The 16,192-nt window shown below is 44.7% G+C and overlaps 1 protein-coding gene across 17 annotated transcripts in view; it reads left to right on the top strand.

Moving 5' to 3' along the window:
• The first annotated feature begins 1,561 nt into the window (after positions 1-1,561).
• The window catches only part of AKAP13 (A-kinase anchoring protein 13), a 208,446-nt gene continuing 193,815 nt past the window's right edge, over positions 1,562-16,192 (top strand). For 6 of the 17 annotated variants that reach the window (XM_064669037.1, XM_064669040.1, XM_064669038.1 and 3 more), the window contains exon 1: positions 1,564-1,743. The gene's annotated coding sequence lies outside the window, so the exon portion shown is untranslated. Of the gene's footprint in view, positions 1,744-16,192 lie in introns of all 17 variants that reach the window. The other 11 variants (XM_064669026.1, XM_064669027.1, XM_064669031.1 and 8 more) reach the window with 5 other exon arrangements.

Raw genomic sequence — 16,192 nt, 5'->3', positions numbered from 1 at the left:
TGGGAACTTCCAAGTGATCTGCCTCATAAGCCCCTTTTGTAGAGGTGACAGGAAGGCAAATGAAAAGCAGGGGCCCTGCTCTCATATGCCTTATCCTGTTGGAGCCATGCAAGAAAAACTACTGCTTTACATCTGGTTGTAAAGTGCTGGCACATTCCAGCCTCCAAAATGACCACAGTGCACAAGTGTTGAAACCATTTTTATTATTTCAGTTGCTTTAAACTGAATCAACAGTGCATATTTAGGAAGCTAATGCCAAGTTCACACACAGGGTTTTCAGCAGATAATCTTCCGCACTGTAAACTGTGTTATTATTTCTGTTCTACTTAGAGAGAATATGGTGTACGGGAATTACCTGCAGCCTTTGCCCAGTGCTCTGGCCAGCAGCAAGGTCTCTTTGGAAAGTATTGTGTGAAGTACTTTTGGGGTGATTGTCATGAGGTGAGGCTGCCCAGCTGTGGTGGGGCAGGACACGCACGTTAAACTCAGCGCTGGCACTGCCTTTGTGGATATGATCATGTGGCCACTGCCAGGGCTAGCGGGATACACGTGTGTGCAGTAGGTGAAGCCAAGTGGAAATGTTGGGCCACCACATGCACACATTCCCAAAGAGCTTCCAACAAAAACTGAAACTGAAGGAAAGTGACGGCCACAACAGATCATTCAATTTCATTCCGCGGAGCCTCCTCCAGCCCAGCCACACGCGGACCACAGACCACATGAGCTCATTTGCTAATGGTGGGTTGCCATTTCCACTGCTTTTCCGGGGCAAGGCGTGGGAACGGTATAGGAGATGTTTCTCCATCAAATGTACGTGCTGCACACAACCATAGGGGAACTGGGAAAGAGGGTGAGGAATGGGATGAGTCGGTGGGCTGGGTTGGTGAGGCTCAAGAGGAGCTGCTGGGTTTGTGACAGGTACAGACATGCAGCAGATCCCGTTCACAGTTGGACAGCCTGGGCTCTGGACACTAGGAGGGGGTTTAACTGCTGAAGAAAGGGATGCCAGGAACCCATCCCCACCAGGACAGGCCCTTACCCCTGGAACTCAGCATGTGGGAAAGCAGGATCATAGAATCACAGACTGGTTTGAGTTGGAAGGGACCTTAGAGATCATCCAGTTCCAACACTCCTGCCATGGGCAGGGACACCTTCCACTAGACCGGGCTGCTCAGAGCCCCATCTAACCTGGCCTTGCCCTTTTCCAGGCATGGAGCAACCCTCAGATCCCCCTCAGATAAAAACAAACCCGCAGCCTAAGCTGCCCACGTCCTTTCACACCCGCAGCACAACGTTACACCCAACAGCTCCATCGCTCACAACGGCCGAGTAACCGGGAAAGGGGCGCGCTGGAGGGCGAAGCCCCGAGGGGGGAAGCCCCGGGGGTTCCCCAGCCCTCCTGGGGAGGCAGGGCAGGCGCAGCTGGAGCTCATCCCCGAGCAAGAGCCGGCCGTGCCCGCTCCGCCCGCAGCTCCCCCAGCCCCGCACGGCCCCGCTCGGGCGGCGCATGCGGGGCGGGCGCGGGGCTGGAGCGGGGCTGGAACGGGGCGGGCGCGGGGCGGGCGCGGCGCCGGCTCAGGTTGCGAGGGCGGCAGCCCCCGGCCCTCCTCCCCTCCTTCCTGCCCGCCTCCCCGGGCGGAGAGCACCGGCCCGGCCGCCTCCTCCGCCCCCTCCCCGTCCCCGTCCCTCTCCCTTCCCACCCGGCCCCGCTGCCAGGGGCGAAGCCGCCCGCCGGGCCCCGCGGTGAGTTTGCCCCGCTGGAGTTGGGCGAAGGGGTGGGGGAAAGTTTGGGGAGGCCCCCGGATTGGGGGTGGGGGGGCGGAGGGGGTGGGCGCTCCCCGGGGACGGGGGTGTGCGGGAGCCCCCCCTCCCCTTCCCGCGCCCTCGCACGCTTCCCCCGCCCTTCCTCCTCCTCCTCTTCCTCGGGGGGTTTTTTCCGCCGCAACTTCGCGTGGAGCCGCTCCGGGCGGCCCCTTGTCTCCGCGTGGCTTTATTCCCTTTCATTTTGCGTCTCGTATTAGTTTTCCATCTATTTGGTGTGTTTTCTCGCTCGGCTGCTCCCCGCCGCTATTGTCTGCGGGGCCGGGGCCGGGCGCGGTCCCCCTGCAGCCGGGCGGGGGTGGCGGCCCCGCTGCCGCGGGGACGGGTCGGGACGAACCCCGGTGTGTGCCCCGGGTGTGTGCTCCGGCACACGCACCCGCCTGGCCCCCTCCCCATTGGAATTACTGATACCCCGATCTGGAACCCCCTCCAGCCTCGCAGACGCAACTTTGTATCTCAGTTTATTTTACAGAAAGTCGTCGGGGATTCGTATCAAGAGCCCCCCTGCAACACGCCGGTGTTGGTGCGTGTCACCTTTGGGGCTGAGTGGCCTTTGAAGTCGGTCAGAGGGTCATTGCCGTAGGGCCTGTTCCATGCGTTCACTCTATTGCCTGAAAATATTTTTTTTTTCTTCTCGAGTGCGGACATTTCTTCTGGAGCAAATGCATGAGTTTCTGGTTGAGAACTGGGAAAGGGTAGTTCTTCTTAACCTGTGAACTGTTGGGGTTTATTAATCTACCTTCTATGACTGTGTTGTCCCTGCAAGTCATATAGAGGAGTTGGGATTTGGAGAGTTCGATTTTGCTGACCTCTGGAATTGGTTCTGCTCCAGTGTCCTTTACAGGGCTTCATGTTAGCTGGAGCTCAAAAGTGGAAAAAAAGTCACTTATACAAGTTTTTTTTCATTGAAGAGTGTGCTGTACTGATTCTGTTGTGGATGACCAGACGGGGACTTGATAAAGGGATTAGAAATCCTGTACTGCTGTAGCTCTCTGTAATCTTCGTGGGCCGTAAAACTTTAGGTACTCATGGAGATATGCGATGCAGTAGAAATATGTAAAGCATGTAGCTTCAGAGCTGAGTTTAAACAGTTGGTCTGAGATCCATGGATGTCTTGTGTACTGGGAGTTTTGGCTAATGTAATCTAATCAGTTTTAAAGGGCCAAGCTACGTTATTTCAGTTTGTGATGACTCTCCTCAGTCCCTTGCCGGGTGTGTTTTTCATGTTTTGCACGCCCTTGCCGAGCTATTGTGGAAAAGGGCGAACCAAGTTCCACGTAGTTCCTGAAAGTTAAGGTACTAGTGATTCATTTATTACAGTGTTAGAGGAGGTGTATTTTTATACATAGATACCTTAGTAGTGGGAGCAGATTGACATTAACCTCATAACATCTGTGCCTGTGGATAGAAGCTGCTGTCTGCACTAGAGGAGCATCCACTCCGAAGGTGCTTGCTATGCTTTGGGACACTTCTTGTGTGACAGTTTCTTGTTTGGGCACTTTAAGTTGGGTTTGTTTGCTTTTTTTTTTTCTTCCCCCAAGCCTGATAGCAGGGTAAGAGTGCATTAGGCAAGGTGAGGATCACCTGGGCATGTGTTTTCCCTTGGCATGAGTTCAGGTGCGTACCTGTCTTCCGCGTTCATGGGTTGAGCCTGTACGTCGCCTGTCTGTCCTTCCAGCGCTGCCCGGTGCTGGGCAGACAGGCTGGCCTGGGGCTGTTGCTAGAAGGGCACGGACGTTCTGCCAGGCAGACAGGTTTTGTAGGTAACCTGAATGATGAGTCTCCTGCGGGTAGTGTGGATGAGCCACGTTTCTTGACGGCGTTCCAGCCTTCGTCTCTTGCCTGGCTCTGGTGGCCACAGGATGGCCGGCATAGCCCGAGAGGTGAGGACACAACGTGTTCGAAGTAACAGAGTCCAGCCAGGGACTGCAGCCAGAGAGAAAGGCAGGAGCTCGGTGTTCGATGTTCGTGATTTACAGCTTTGCTGCATCAAAGGAGGAAAACATAGTTAAGAAGTCAAAGCTTCTCATAGGAATAGAGTTCTGCCAGGTACTGTCCGATGATGGATGTTTTTAAAACACAGGGAAGCTTTGAGACTCAGGCATATGCAGAACTTGCTACTAATCTCTCAGCAGGATATACTCGTGAGTAAGCCATGTTCTGGTCTAGGGTACGCTCCTGTGCTAAGAGGAGGATTAACTACTGTTAAAAGAATCTGGTTATTCCATCCAAAGCATGAATTAAGACAGTGGTCAATAAATTAGACTAGAGGAAAAATACCTTGGTAGATTTGTTGCTAGTATGCACAGGCTCATGTGTTATAAAGGCAGTGGGTGCTTTCATATAATTTTCTATTGGCATAATAAGTTTTAATAAATAGCTACTTAACAAAAAAATCATTAGTAGAAGCTGCTGGGCCTGCTGTACCTATCTCTTTTCCACGTCCTTTCCAGGACAGTGTATCAGTTTTCACTGCCTGGTATTTGGTGGCCATCCACTCGCCAGTAAAACTGACCTTGAAGCAGCTTGGAAGCTTTTCTGCTTATTACTGTAGCGGGTTATCTCTGCAATCTACTTGAGTGCTATTAAATGCTATTTCTATAGGGGTTCCCCACACAGGCAATAAGTAGCCTGAAGTCAGCTAAACTACACAGCTGATTAGTATGGAGGAACTGTTTGGTTTTGGCTTTGCTCTACTGGTGGAAGGTAGTGGTAAGAAATAAAAAACTTGAACAAAAGGCTAGATAATCCAGGAGGCCATAAAGGCATGATGTGCCCTCTCTGAGTGGTTGTGGGCCCATGTTTTACCGGTCTCCTGGACAGGCAGTGGCAGTTGGTGTGGTTTCCAGCTGGAGGATAACTCCTATTTGCAGGTACATGAGAGGCTGGATGTGGAAAGCTGGGGTGGAAAGCACCTTGCAGTCTGCAGCTTGTGATTACTGGGTGCTGCTTGGTGCCAAGTGCTCATGTGCTTGCTTGCATTGATCACCTGTAGAACAGATAAAGGTAATGAATGACGTTGTGAGGCAGCTGATATCTCTGGGTGTGGACAGAGTTCTGCTTTGCTGCTGTGGGGTTTACCATGGGGGATATAATCCAGTTGGAAGCCTGATTCAGGGCTGTCATGTACCACCTGAACATTCACGGCCAGGAAGCACTGCACTTTTTCTAAACCAAAACTTGTTGTTAGGGTGTTAGATATAATGTGGGTTTTATGAATAGCTTAGTCATGCTTCACTTTTTTTTCTCCTCTAAAACAGCTGTCAACAGTCTCGCTGTGGGGAGAGAATTGGCCACTCCTTGTACTTATTGAATAGTCAAACACTTCAGCCTGGCTTTGCACTTCTTAGTGACTTTTGGAAACAAAGCCGTGGATGTGGCACAATGGCTTCTTTTTATTTATTTATTTATTATGCCTGCCTTTCTCCCTTGCAAATGACCTTTATATAGGATCTAGAAGGCAAAGCACATCACTGGGAGTTAGCTGGTTAGTTACTTCAGTTAGTGATAAGAAAATATGATGGCAGTGCTCCAGGAAAAGCAGCTATGCTGGGAACTTGTTGCAGCAGTCAAGCTATACAGATCTTTTTCAGAGCAATATATCCCTATATACTTACGGTACTTTGTCACGGAAGCAGGGTGACTCCTCTCTTTATGTCTACATGATAAATCTGCTGCGACGCCACAGATCTTGTAAACAGTTTATTGCCCTTCCAGAGATGGCTGGTGGAGATGTGCAATAGGTGAAACTTTCTCAGTGTCATTCTAAACTCGAACTGTAATTTTGTCCTCTCATCTCCTTTATGCTTTGGTGTAGGTAAGCAGCCTCTTCTAGTTCCCCAGCTGGGCCATGCTGGGGTTTGTGGATCTGTTCAGCAAACCAGACTGGGAAATGGATCCCAGTTAAGAATACATGAATTTTTTTTCTATACAACTCATAGCTTGTATCAGTTCAGAAAAAAGATCATTCTTCCCCTGCATCAGTTCCCTGACTCGTGTTCCACAAGCAGCTGCTGTAGCAAAGGCTCAAGTGCTTCCACCAGGAGAAACAACCTTGGAAGTGCTTTTTCAATTGCAAAGTTATTTGACTGTGGTGCCCATCCCTGTTTTATAGCATGTGAAGATGACATGGGAGATAGATGTGTTCTTAAGATAAACCAGTGAGTTAAAATTCAAAATGTTTTCTCTTAAAGTTCCCTAAGACTGCAGTTATTTCTATCGAGAGTGAATACACTTCTCTGCAAAGTAAGTTCTGCCATTCTTATAATATTTTTTTTGTTAAATTTTCTTTATAACCAGTTTAGGTAGGCTGCTACATTGCTGAGGAACAAGGGAAGAAAGTGTAATCACAAATATTTTTAAGTAGTCAACAGTCCTTAAAAAGTATGCAGTGTGATATCTTCCAAAATGTAAGCTTTAATCCTGTTGTATCTGTAACGTATCGAGTGTTGTGACATGGTCAGGCAGTCTAACAAGGCTATCTTTTTATATATGTATATATATATATAAATTAAAAAAACCCAAACCTAAAAATCATGTGCTAAAGAGTTTATTGGGTGACTTTTATTATGGGTGAGAAAAAGCTTAATTCTTTGCTGGCGTAGCAATGTAGTTCTCACAGTCCAAATGCTGAACTATAACAAAGGCACATTGGGACCTTCCCAAATAATTGCACATTAGATTGGAGAAAGCATGAGGACAAAATACCCCTCAGTCTACTCTCAGCACCTTGTACAGCACTTGTGTTGAGGACTTGAAATACAGTATATTCCAAGCATGGTTTTGGTGTGAAGTTGGGTTTGATGCCTCTGGGCAGCCTCCTGTGGGGTCCTGCAAGGACTGCTGGTGGTGTGGGCCTTGTGGGCTTCCACGGTTCATGGAGGACCTTGATTCTGGCCTTGGCTGCAGCATCCAGAATGGTACTTTTTCAGGGGTGAACTTGTAATTCTGTAGCAGTGGTTCATTTGACAAAGTTAATTCTTCTGGACTACTTGTATTTTTCGTGACTGTCCTCTTCATAAAGACTGGGAATTCACTTTTATGTTTCTTCAAAGCGATCCAATCTCTTCAGTCAAATTTTTTTTTTTTTTGCTGATTCCATAAGTTGTTAATAATAAATAATATTCCCATTTGGCTGCTCTTGTCTTTCCAAAATGGGTGATAATTTTTTAATTAGTCATTGTGGCAACTGAACTGTCACAGTTTTCTTGTAGATTTGATCCTTGCATGAGGTCACCTTTGATTTCCTTGAAAATTATGACCTAGTGACTGATTGCTCATTGGATCCTGTGTAGTTGCTCTCCTGGGATACTATTTAAAATTTATGAGCACAGGTAGTTGCAAGTGATCCACTGCATCTTGTTTCAAGCACTTGTGAAATTTTCTGATAGACTAATGTTTAGCATTTGCCAGAGTAGCTTCTGACTGCTTCTAGTCTCTGTTGGTGTATTTTCTTGACTACGTTGAGGTGACTGATCTATGTTTCACAGAAGTCACTACCCTTTAGTCTTGTTGCTGAACCGTTTGTAACTTAATGTTACATTTGCAAAATACATGGTGAGACATGTCCCCAAATTGTTTTTTAATGTGAGATGTTATTTGCAGTGTGACAGCACCACTGAGATTAGCCTGATGCAGTGTAAAAGGAAGGATTTAAGGATTTTCTTCTGTAGCAGCTACTTTAGGTTTTCTTTCCGAGTGCAAGGGAAAAGAAAATAAGTGCTGAATTACTTATTTAATTATGAGGCTGAATTTTGGTGAGATGTTTTCTCTGTGAGCATGATTTAAGGTGATCATCTTAAAACAGAAGGATGTAAGTCACTTGATGATGATGTTCAGAACTGTGTTAAAAATGCCCGATATGTCATGTTTGAGTCTGTGCTTTTTATCACCCGTGAATAATGAATTGGAGCAGTAAGTTACGTTAAAATCTGTGACATACTTTGTAGCTTCAGTCTAAACCGTATCTGAGGTTTCTGGCAAAGTTACTTGGGAAAGTAAATCTTTTTCCCAACGTGCCTCTGCCCTCAGTGGTGTAACTGTTCTGTAAGTCTGAGTGCTGCAGTTAATAAAACCATTACAAACAAGGATTTTGGCACGGAGCAGTTGTTCTAAACCAGAGTGTCTTCAGACTCAAACTACTGACTCACCCATTCTTTTTCCATGGATTAACACACCTGGCATGTGTGACACACGGATACTGGCCGACCTGTCATGTTCTTGTAGGTATCCTTCTTTTCTGCTTAGGGAAAACCAAAGTGGGAGTGTGAGTCTGCAGGGCAACCTCCTGCAGTTAAAACCCTCCTGATGGAAACCGATGCTGGGAATGAATTTGTCCAAAGACTCCTTTTGCCATGTCCCTGTTGCTGCTCTGTCCCTGCCATGTATTAGGGGAGCACAGAGCAGCTGTTTGTGTGAAGTCTCTCCTTTCAGGGCAACCATACAAAAAGCTGTGCTGGGTCATGCTGTGGGCTCTCCAGCCTCGTTTCCTGCCCCATGGTGTTGATTGTGGGTCCTGGGGAGGTATGAGAGCTAGGCAGGTGGTCCACACAGTGACTGTGAGCACGGTGGGGTTCAATACCAGGATGTGTGGCACATTTGGGTTCCCAGCATGTGTGGCTATCAACATCCAGCCAAATCTTGGAATTTGCTGTCAATAGGGAAAGAGGGAAAATAGGGGATGCTGAGATGTGAGATTGCTGTAGGGAATGAGTGTTGCTTGCTTTATGCACTGGTTTCCCTCCTGAGTTTCCTCTGGGATGCTGAAGCCTTTGGTCCTGTAATAGCAGTGGGACAATGAGTACTCAGATGGAGGAAGCAGGTGTTAAAGGAAGGGGGGAAGTGATTTAATTTTTGGGGGGGAAGGGGAGACAGGATGGCCAGATTTGACCCTTATACAGAGTTATTTCGTTTGCCTCATGAGTTTCTGCACAGGATACTTCCTGATTGCTGGACCCACAAGTAAGATGGCAGCAAAACTGGGACTTATCCTTTTTTTGAGTTGATATAACTTAGTGAGCCAGCTGAGGAGTGAGGCTTACGTGATGTACCTCTGATGTTACGTGATGGATTTTGTTGTTTTGTTCCCTGTTACCATAAATCTTTCAGCACTGCAGAAGGGCTGCGGTGTTGACAGCACTGGACATCTTCAAGTCTGCACTTTGTACTGGGGAGAGCTGGTTTTTTAATTGTTTTAAAACCAAACTGGAGATGAATGAGTTTATGTGTGACCTAGATTAAAACAGTTTCTGTAGTCTGATCTGAAGGTCTTTGGGTTGGTGCAGAGGGTGATTCTGGAGATAAAAGTAAAACACTGGCTCAAGTACTGTGTAGCAGATGTGTTTGCATCTGTAGCTGAAAGACTTCCCATCCAGGGAGTAATGACAACACTCCATTTTAGTGGGGTTTCCAGCCTGTGCAGGAGCTTCTCTTGAACATGGGAGTCAGTTTTTCCATCACTGAGTGTTTTGCAGCCACTCCACCCATTTTTATGATGAGTGATCATCGTCTAAGAGCGCAGTGGAACACAAGAGGTGGTGAGCAAACCTTTTGTTGCATTAAATGTAAATGTTTATAGTTTCTCTTCTCCTAGCAGCTGCAGAGAAGGTAGGTTGTCTCAGCTGGGTAGAGAAATAAAAGACTAAACCTCTTTTATATGTGCTGTCGTAAAAGACAGTCTTTTGTAATAAACATTCATTTCACAAGGTCTAGGTGTCTCTTTACATTTTTGTGTGATTCAAGGTGAAACATTGCTGCACATGTTTGTTAACTGCAGGTTTTTCTATATTAAATAATGCAGATGCCAACAGGAAAACAAATATACACGTTTTTCCTCAGGCCCACTGTGACAGGATGCTGAGGGTTGTGTTGGTACCCACCACGTGGTTGTGTTTATGTGCTGGTGGCTCCTGCTGTCTTGGTCACACGAGCATGAATCTGCTTGTGCAGTGGGAGCTTGGGAGTCTCCAAGGTCTGGAGCTGCTTTTCCACCCTGGCCAGAGCTACTAAATAATTTTGGAAGAGTGTTTTGGTTATGTAGCCTGAAGAAGGGTGTGTGTAGCACGGAGGATGAGATTTGAGCACTTAGCTAGTTTAAAAGTGATTTTAACTGGCTTAAAAGTATGTTCCAGAGCGGGTACCTTCCTTGTTTCTCTCTAACATGCTGGCAGGGAGTGAGGTGGTGGGAGCAGATTTCTGGAGTGAGTTGTTCCACGGTTAAAACAGGGCTTTGATCCCTGTTTTCATGAGTAGTGTATTACACTAGAAAAAGAATAACTCATTGCTTGAAGAGCTTACAAGTTAAAACTGTGGATAATAAATATACTTGCATGGCTATTAAGAGGATTAATTGTTTGTGAAGTGCATCAAAAGTGGGAAAGTTAAAGAAGTACTTAAATGGTAACTGGCTGCATGTCACATAGGTCTAGGAAATTTGCTTCTCCCTCCTTCCAGTCAGTTTACAAGCTGTGTTTGTTGGTTGGTATGAAATTTACCTGTCGGTCTCATGTTTTTATGTGTTTTGGGAATTTTAGCAAGGTACTTCTTCAGATATGCCATCTGAAGAGAAAACATTTTACCACCTGAGAAGTAAATTATAAAAGTGACGTTTCCTTCTGCAGCTGGAATTGGCTCTATTTAAACCATGGGGTTTAGTGCTTAGACCTCCCTGGTTTTTCCTTTATCAGATTAGCTAGGATTTTGGCAGGACTTTGTGCTGCTTTTTCTTAGCCAATCCACTTGCATGTGAGTGTTCAGTAACTTTCTTGCTTTATAATCTCAAAGTTCAGAAGTCATCGGGTTGTTTGAGACTAATAAGAGATCCTATCCCAGCAACAGCTTATGGAGGGTGGAGAAAAGGAAAACACTTGACTAAGTGGAGAGCAAGTTTTGAAATGAAAATTCAAAACTACTTGAAGAGGATGGAGGACCTGTGGCAAAGAAAGTGCTTGAAATTGTGTATGTCTTCCTGAAACTGCAAAACATGAGTGTGCTTTTTTTACCCTTTCTTTACTGAATTGTTTGCAGGACCCATCCTCTCTGTGATATCTGTTAATACATGTTATGTATGTATATATATATGCATATATGATAGATGGCAGATAAATAGCAAAGAGTTACCTTACAGTTGCATTATATAAAGATTGAGCATTTGAAATGCCTAAAGTGCATAAAACTTATCAAGTGGGTGTAAACTGATAAAGTTTTTCATACTCTGCTTGGAAGAGTCTTCATTTTTTTTTTGCCCACTCTCCAGGGACTAATTTGTAAAATCTTTGCCAATTTTGACAATAAACCTAGTCTGATCAGTGCTTCTGATAAAAATTAGAAAAGGATAATTCTGTTTGCATAAATACCTGTGTATTTATGCCTTGGGCTTGTGATATTTCAGCGCCAAGAGAAACTTAGGCCATTTTGGAGGAAATGTACTTTAAGCCTTGTTAATTTTTTTCTTTGAATAGGTCCATCACTTGGTGTTTGCAATGAAAGAAATAAATTGTTTTCTTTGTAGGAATTTTTTTGACTCTTAGGTAAATCTGGATCTGAGCCACCGGATACTGTGAGGATGAAGAAGGAGAGTTGGTTTAGCATTAGATGGAAGCTGGGATGAGGAGCAGGAGTTGTTGTGGTGTGGTTGTGTTAACGTGGCTGGAATGCTCAGCAGAGCAATGTTTGAAACTTCTGCACAAGAGATGTACGACTCTGTCCAGCTGGGACCTTGCTGCTTCTGGCTGGTTTGCAAAAAAAATGCCCATGATGGGGAGGAGAGAAAGCTGTTGGGATGCTGCTAGATGAAAGCCTAGCAGCCATGGGGAATTTAGGAATACGCCCGAGCTGGGGAATGCAGTGCCGAGCTCTGGGAGTGTGCCTTCCAGCCAGGGAGAGTTGCAGGGTGGTGATGGCATGGACCACCCTGCATGTTGGGAACTAATTGTCACCTCTGCTTCTTGCTCAGCCTCAGTGTTGGTGAGCAGTGCCTCATTCAACAGCAGCCTTTTGGATGTGCCCTGGGAACTAAGCAGTGTCCTGCTTGTACCTTCTCCGTGACTTTAGCAAACTTGAATTCAGTGCTTAGTGATGCTTAACTCCTAGTGCTCTGATGTGCCAGGTTCTGGGTGTAGCTGCCTTGGTCAATGTCCTTGTCCTGGACAAGGATCAGAACAGACATTGCTTTCTGTTTGCCTCTTTAAATTACACATGTCAACTCCCTGATGTCTTTTATTCAGAAAATAAATCTTGTCTGATACATTCAACCCAGAAAAGTGCTTATATATCCAGCAGCCAGGAAATTGAATGAGTCCTGATCTATTCTTAATTTCTTGTGTTTCCTGTGGTTTTATTGTTTGTGTTACCAGCCCTAATATTTACATACTTTTGAATGAGCTTTTCTTTTTTTGGAATATACTGCTTTGTTTGTATGCCTTGCAGAACAGGTTCTTCCATTTTTTTCCCTAATAACCAAACAACTTACTTTCTCAAAGGAGTAGGAGAAAAAAAAAGGAAGATTATAGGAAACACCAAAGGGGGGTATCTAAGAATAGAATTTTTTTTTTGCTGATGATATGCTAAGACTCATTCGAAACTTGCATCTACCCTTCCAAATGTCCTTGGGCTCTTTTAGAGCTTTTTAAAACTTCTTGCATGTAAAATTAAGTGCCTGTGGGTGCTTGATCTGAATAGCAGATGCATTTACAGTTGACATTTTAAATGCAAAGGTGATTCTATGAAAAATGCTTGTAAGAACAAAGCTGTAGTTCCCACTGAAACCCCAAGACATAGGAGGACAAGGTGGTGGAGTCTGCTGTGTTAATGTTTAAAAGTAATGCTGGTGAGTGTTGTCCATCTGTATCTCTGGAATCTGATGTAGTCTTTTTTTTCTGCAAAGTAAGGAAGATTTCAGAGTTACATTCCCTATCTTTGTTCTGGATATGGAGGAGTAATGGAGCTGATGCTCTTCCAGTGGTCTGTCCCTTGGTACATCAGCTGGCTGCCTTTTCCAAGGATATTTGCTTTCCTTTAATAATCCTTTAGGAACTAACTTGAAATTGAAATTTTTTTTTAAAAATAAAGTGTTCCTCAAAGAATTTATGATCAGTCTTCATTTGTGCGTATTACTGTTCTGTGTTGAATTTCCAACTACTCTTCAAATATATAATTCTTTCAAAAAGTAAGACAGAACTTCAGGACTTTTCCTTTCAAATCTGTTCTGCCTGCCATGAAATAAAACCTATTTGCACGTTGATGAATAGTGGCTGGGAAGCCTGTCTGGTTCTGCAACAGGATCCATAAATAGCATTAGTGTCTGGTTTACTTTGGGAAGGAAGGTGTCCCGTTGTGGCAGTGGCAGGAGGGCAGTCTTGCACTCACTCCCAGTAAAGTTGCCCTGTCTGGGCAACGTTCACCAGCACGAAACTTTGAGAAACACGATACAGTGTGTGTGCTGAGATACAGAACCCCTTTGAAAGCTCGAGCAAGTACTGACATTAATAGAAATGGGTAATACTGGCCTTTTTATTTTCTCTCTACCTCTGCTGCGGGCTCATAGAGAACTTTGAGGGTCATAATGCTGGTGTGAAAAAATGCTTTCCCCATCACCCTTCCTATCTCTTGCTGCAGGGAGCACCTTGGACGTGCAGAGCACGTTGTTGCATGTGGTCCATGTATAACGCTCCAGTGTGTTTGGGTGGATGGGACCAAGCTTGGAGTAGCTGTTCTAGTTGCCAGACTGGATCTGGCTGCTAATTCTGAAACCTGTTGGGTCTCAGGATTGAGGTTTGGACGAGTGCCCCTGAAATGTACCCTTCCAACCATTTGTAAGGATATTTTCAGGTTTGGTCTTTGGAGTGTTTGGATTGTGGAACAGTTGCTAAAGGAGAAACTGTCTTCTGTGCTAGATTAAGAATCAGTTTATTCTGGAAAATGGAAAGAAAAAGTCCAGGTGGTTCAGGGATAGCACAGTTAACCATCTCTGGTACCCCAGAAGCAATCGTGTAAAAGGGGAATGGCAGGTAATTAGCTGGAAACAGATGAGGTTTGGGGTGCTGCCATCCTGGTTGGATGGCAGTGGGCAAAATGGAACCACACTAAGTTTCAGAACTGAAATTAAAAAAAAAGAAGTTTAATTTTTGCTCCCTTAATGAAGGCGATGGTAAAACGCTCCCTCGCAGCGTGGTATTTTCCTTTTCTAAACTGCTCATGGCATGGTTATTGCTGGATGTTGTGAAATGTAAATAACGCCAAGGTAGTGAACTCGGCATTCCCAGCTCCTTGGCAGTGTTTGTGAATGAAAACATCTGTCTGAGCCCTCTCTGCTTCTCTTCCCTCGCACAGCTGCCCGCTTTGAGCACGGCTCAGTGTGGGGCCATACGTGCTGCAAAGTCCTGGAAACCCTCTCCTTAGTTTTTCAGTGTGGACGCCACACAAAATGGAGGAAAATCTAGAGGGTAAAATGTGTGATTAATTTTTCTTTTACCTTTGTTAGCATTGTAGTGCAAGTTGTTAAGATATCTGGTGTTCCGGTGCCAGGCTGCGACACGGGACAGACCTGATCTCGTGCTCTTGGCACAATCTGGCTCTTTCTCCTGGTCTTTCTTGGATTCACTCTCTGGGATTTCACTCTCAAATCACAACCCTCCACTTGGCAAATGCATAACTATTCCCTGTCTCTCCTATTCAGATTATACAAATAGGCTCTGACAGGGTATAAACTTCACTGGAAAGGCCGTGTTGGTTTGTGGACCAGGGGATGGGTGATAAGAGTTAAACTGTTTTTTACATGAAATCACCTCTTAAAGAGGAGTGGGAACAAGGGGGACAACATGAAACTGCACCAGCAAGTGCAGAGGGAGAGTAGGAGACCACCCTGGTAATTCACTTGGTGCTTTTTCTGAGCTTGGGTGAGAGATCTCAGTAGCTTTTTACTAACAGGGCATTTTAAAAAAACCCAAACAATGAAAAACCAAACAAAACCCCAAAACTAAGCAACCGTGCAAATAATGCAGGAAATACATAATGAATGTTTCGTGATTGGGAAGAGATAGTAACTGGGGCTTCAGAGCTTGAGATCACCTACAGGATGTAAATACCGTGTGGGTAGGTGTTGTGTGCCAGCTTTAGTGACAGTTTTAACTTGGAAGCAGACTTTGTAAACTTTAGACGGTGCTTTAAAGTTGTTTTCATTTAAACTAGACAAATTGTTATGAATTTTGTCTTGATGACGGAACTTGAAATTGAGATGTTGGCTTTACAAGGTGTTTTCGTTTTTCTGCTTGCAATTTTCATCATAAATTGGGAAAAATGGACAGGAGAGGGAATGGGATGGTCTTGCTTCTTTTTAAATGTAGAAATATCAACTTTTTTTCTCTCTTCTCCCACACCTTGTGTGTGGTAAAAAAGGAATGTCAGTTTTTAAACAGATTAAATATCTTTCTAGCATATAGCATTGGTTTGAAGTGAGATTGCGTGTCCAGGCTTCAGTGGTTTAGGGATATATTAGGTGAATTAATACAACCGTCTGTGATGCATTTATGAAAATTCTTTTGCATGTTTTTAAAGCTTTCAGTGTTTTTTTTTCCTTTTGCTGTCAATATGAAAAAAATTATTTCTCCAAGAGAAACCTTAACTGTGCTAGCCAGGGAATAATTCTGCATGCAATATATCCTGTTTTGAAAAAAGTGGGTTATTCTTAACATAAATTACATACTCAGAATTAAGTAAGATTAAAATTACAGTGAAGACAGGCTAATAAGGGTTTTACTCTGCTGAGGAATTTGACTTAAAGCCTGCATGGGAGCCTGAAGTTGAATTCAAGCTGCCAATTCAGCTGAAGTGTAAAATGCCTCCCAGTCTCAACTGGAGTAAGCTAATGCAGAGTTTTAACTCAATTACGTTTCCCCCTCTCCTTTTCATTGGACAGATTTATGAAGAATTATTCTGATATTTTTATTTTCCTCTCTGAGTTGTTCCAAGAGCTAATACAAAGCATCAGTGGACAATGGAGGGGTAGATAGCAGAACGCTTCTGCAATCTCTAGTGTCTCTTCAGGATTTCCAGCTCTGTAAATAATTGCTCAAGGCAAAGGTACACTAATATTATTTGATGAACAGGAAGTCTACAAATAGCTGTGGTATTTTGCCGTAATTACATTTGCAGTGGTGCAGGTGTTGAGCCTTACCCATAGCCAGGAAGACCAGTGCTTCAGATAGATGGATTTGTAAGACCATGTGGATAAGGAGCTGGAGCGTAGGTTTGAAGGGAAGTACATCAGCAAAGTTGGATTTAAATGTTTAAAAAATAAAAAAAGTTTCAGGAGGTGTGTTGCTGATGGCATTGCTGCAGGGGCTTGGCTTTGTAACAGCCAAACAAAACCATCTGA

The sequence above is a fragment of the Pseudopipra pipra genome, chromosome 12 (genome assembly GCF_036250125.1).
Source record: "Pseudopipra pipra isolate bDixPip1 chromosome 12, bDixPip1.hap1, whole genome shotgun sequence".
NCBI lineage: Eukaryota > Metazoa > Chordata > Aves > Passeriformes > Pipridae > Pseudopipra > Pseudopipra pipra.
Note: the sequence above shows the minus strand (reverse complement) of the source record. Positions and strands in the feature narration are given on the sequence as shown.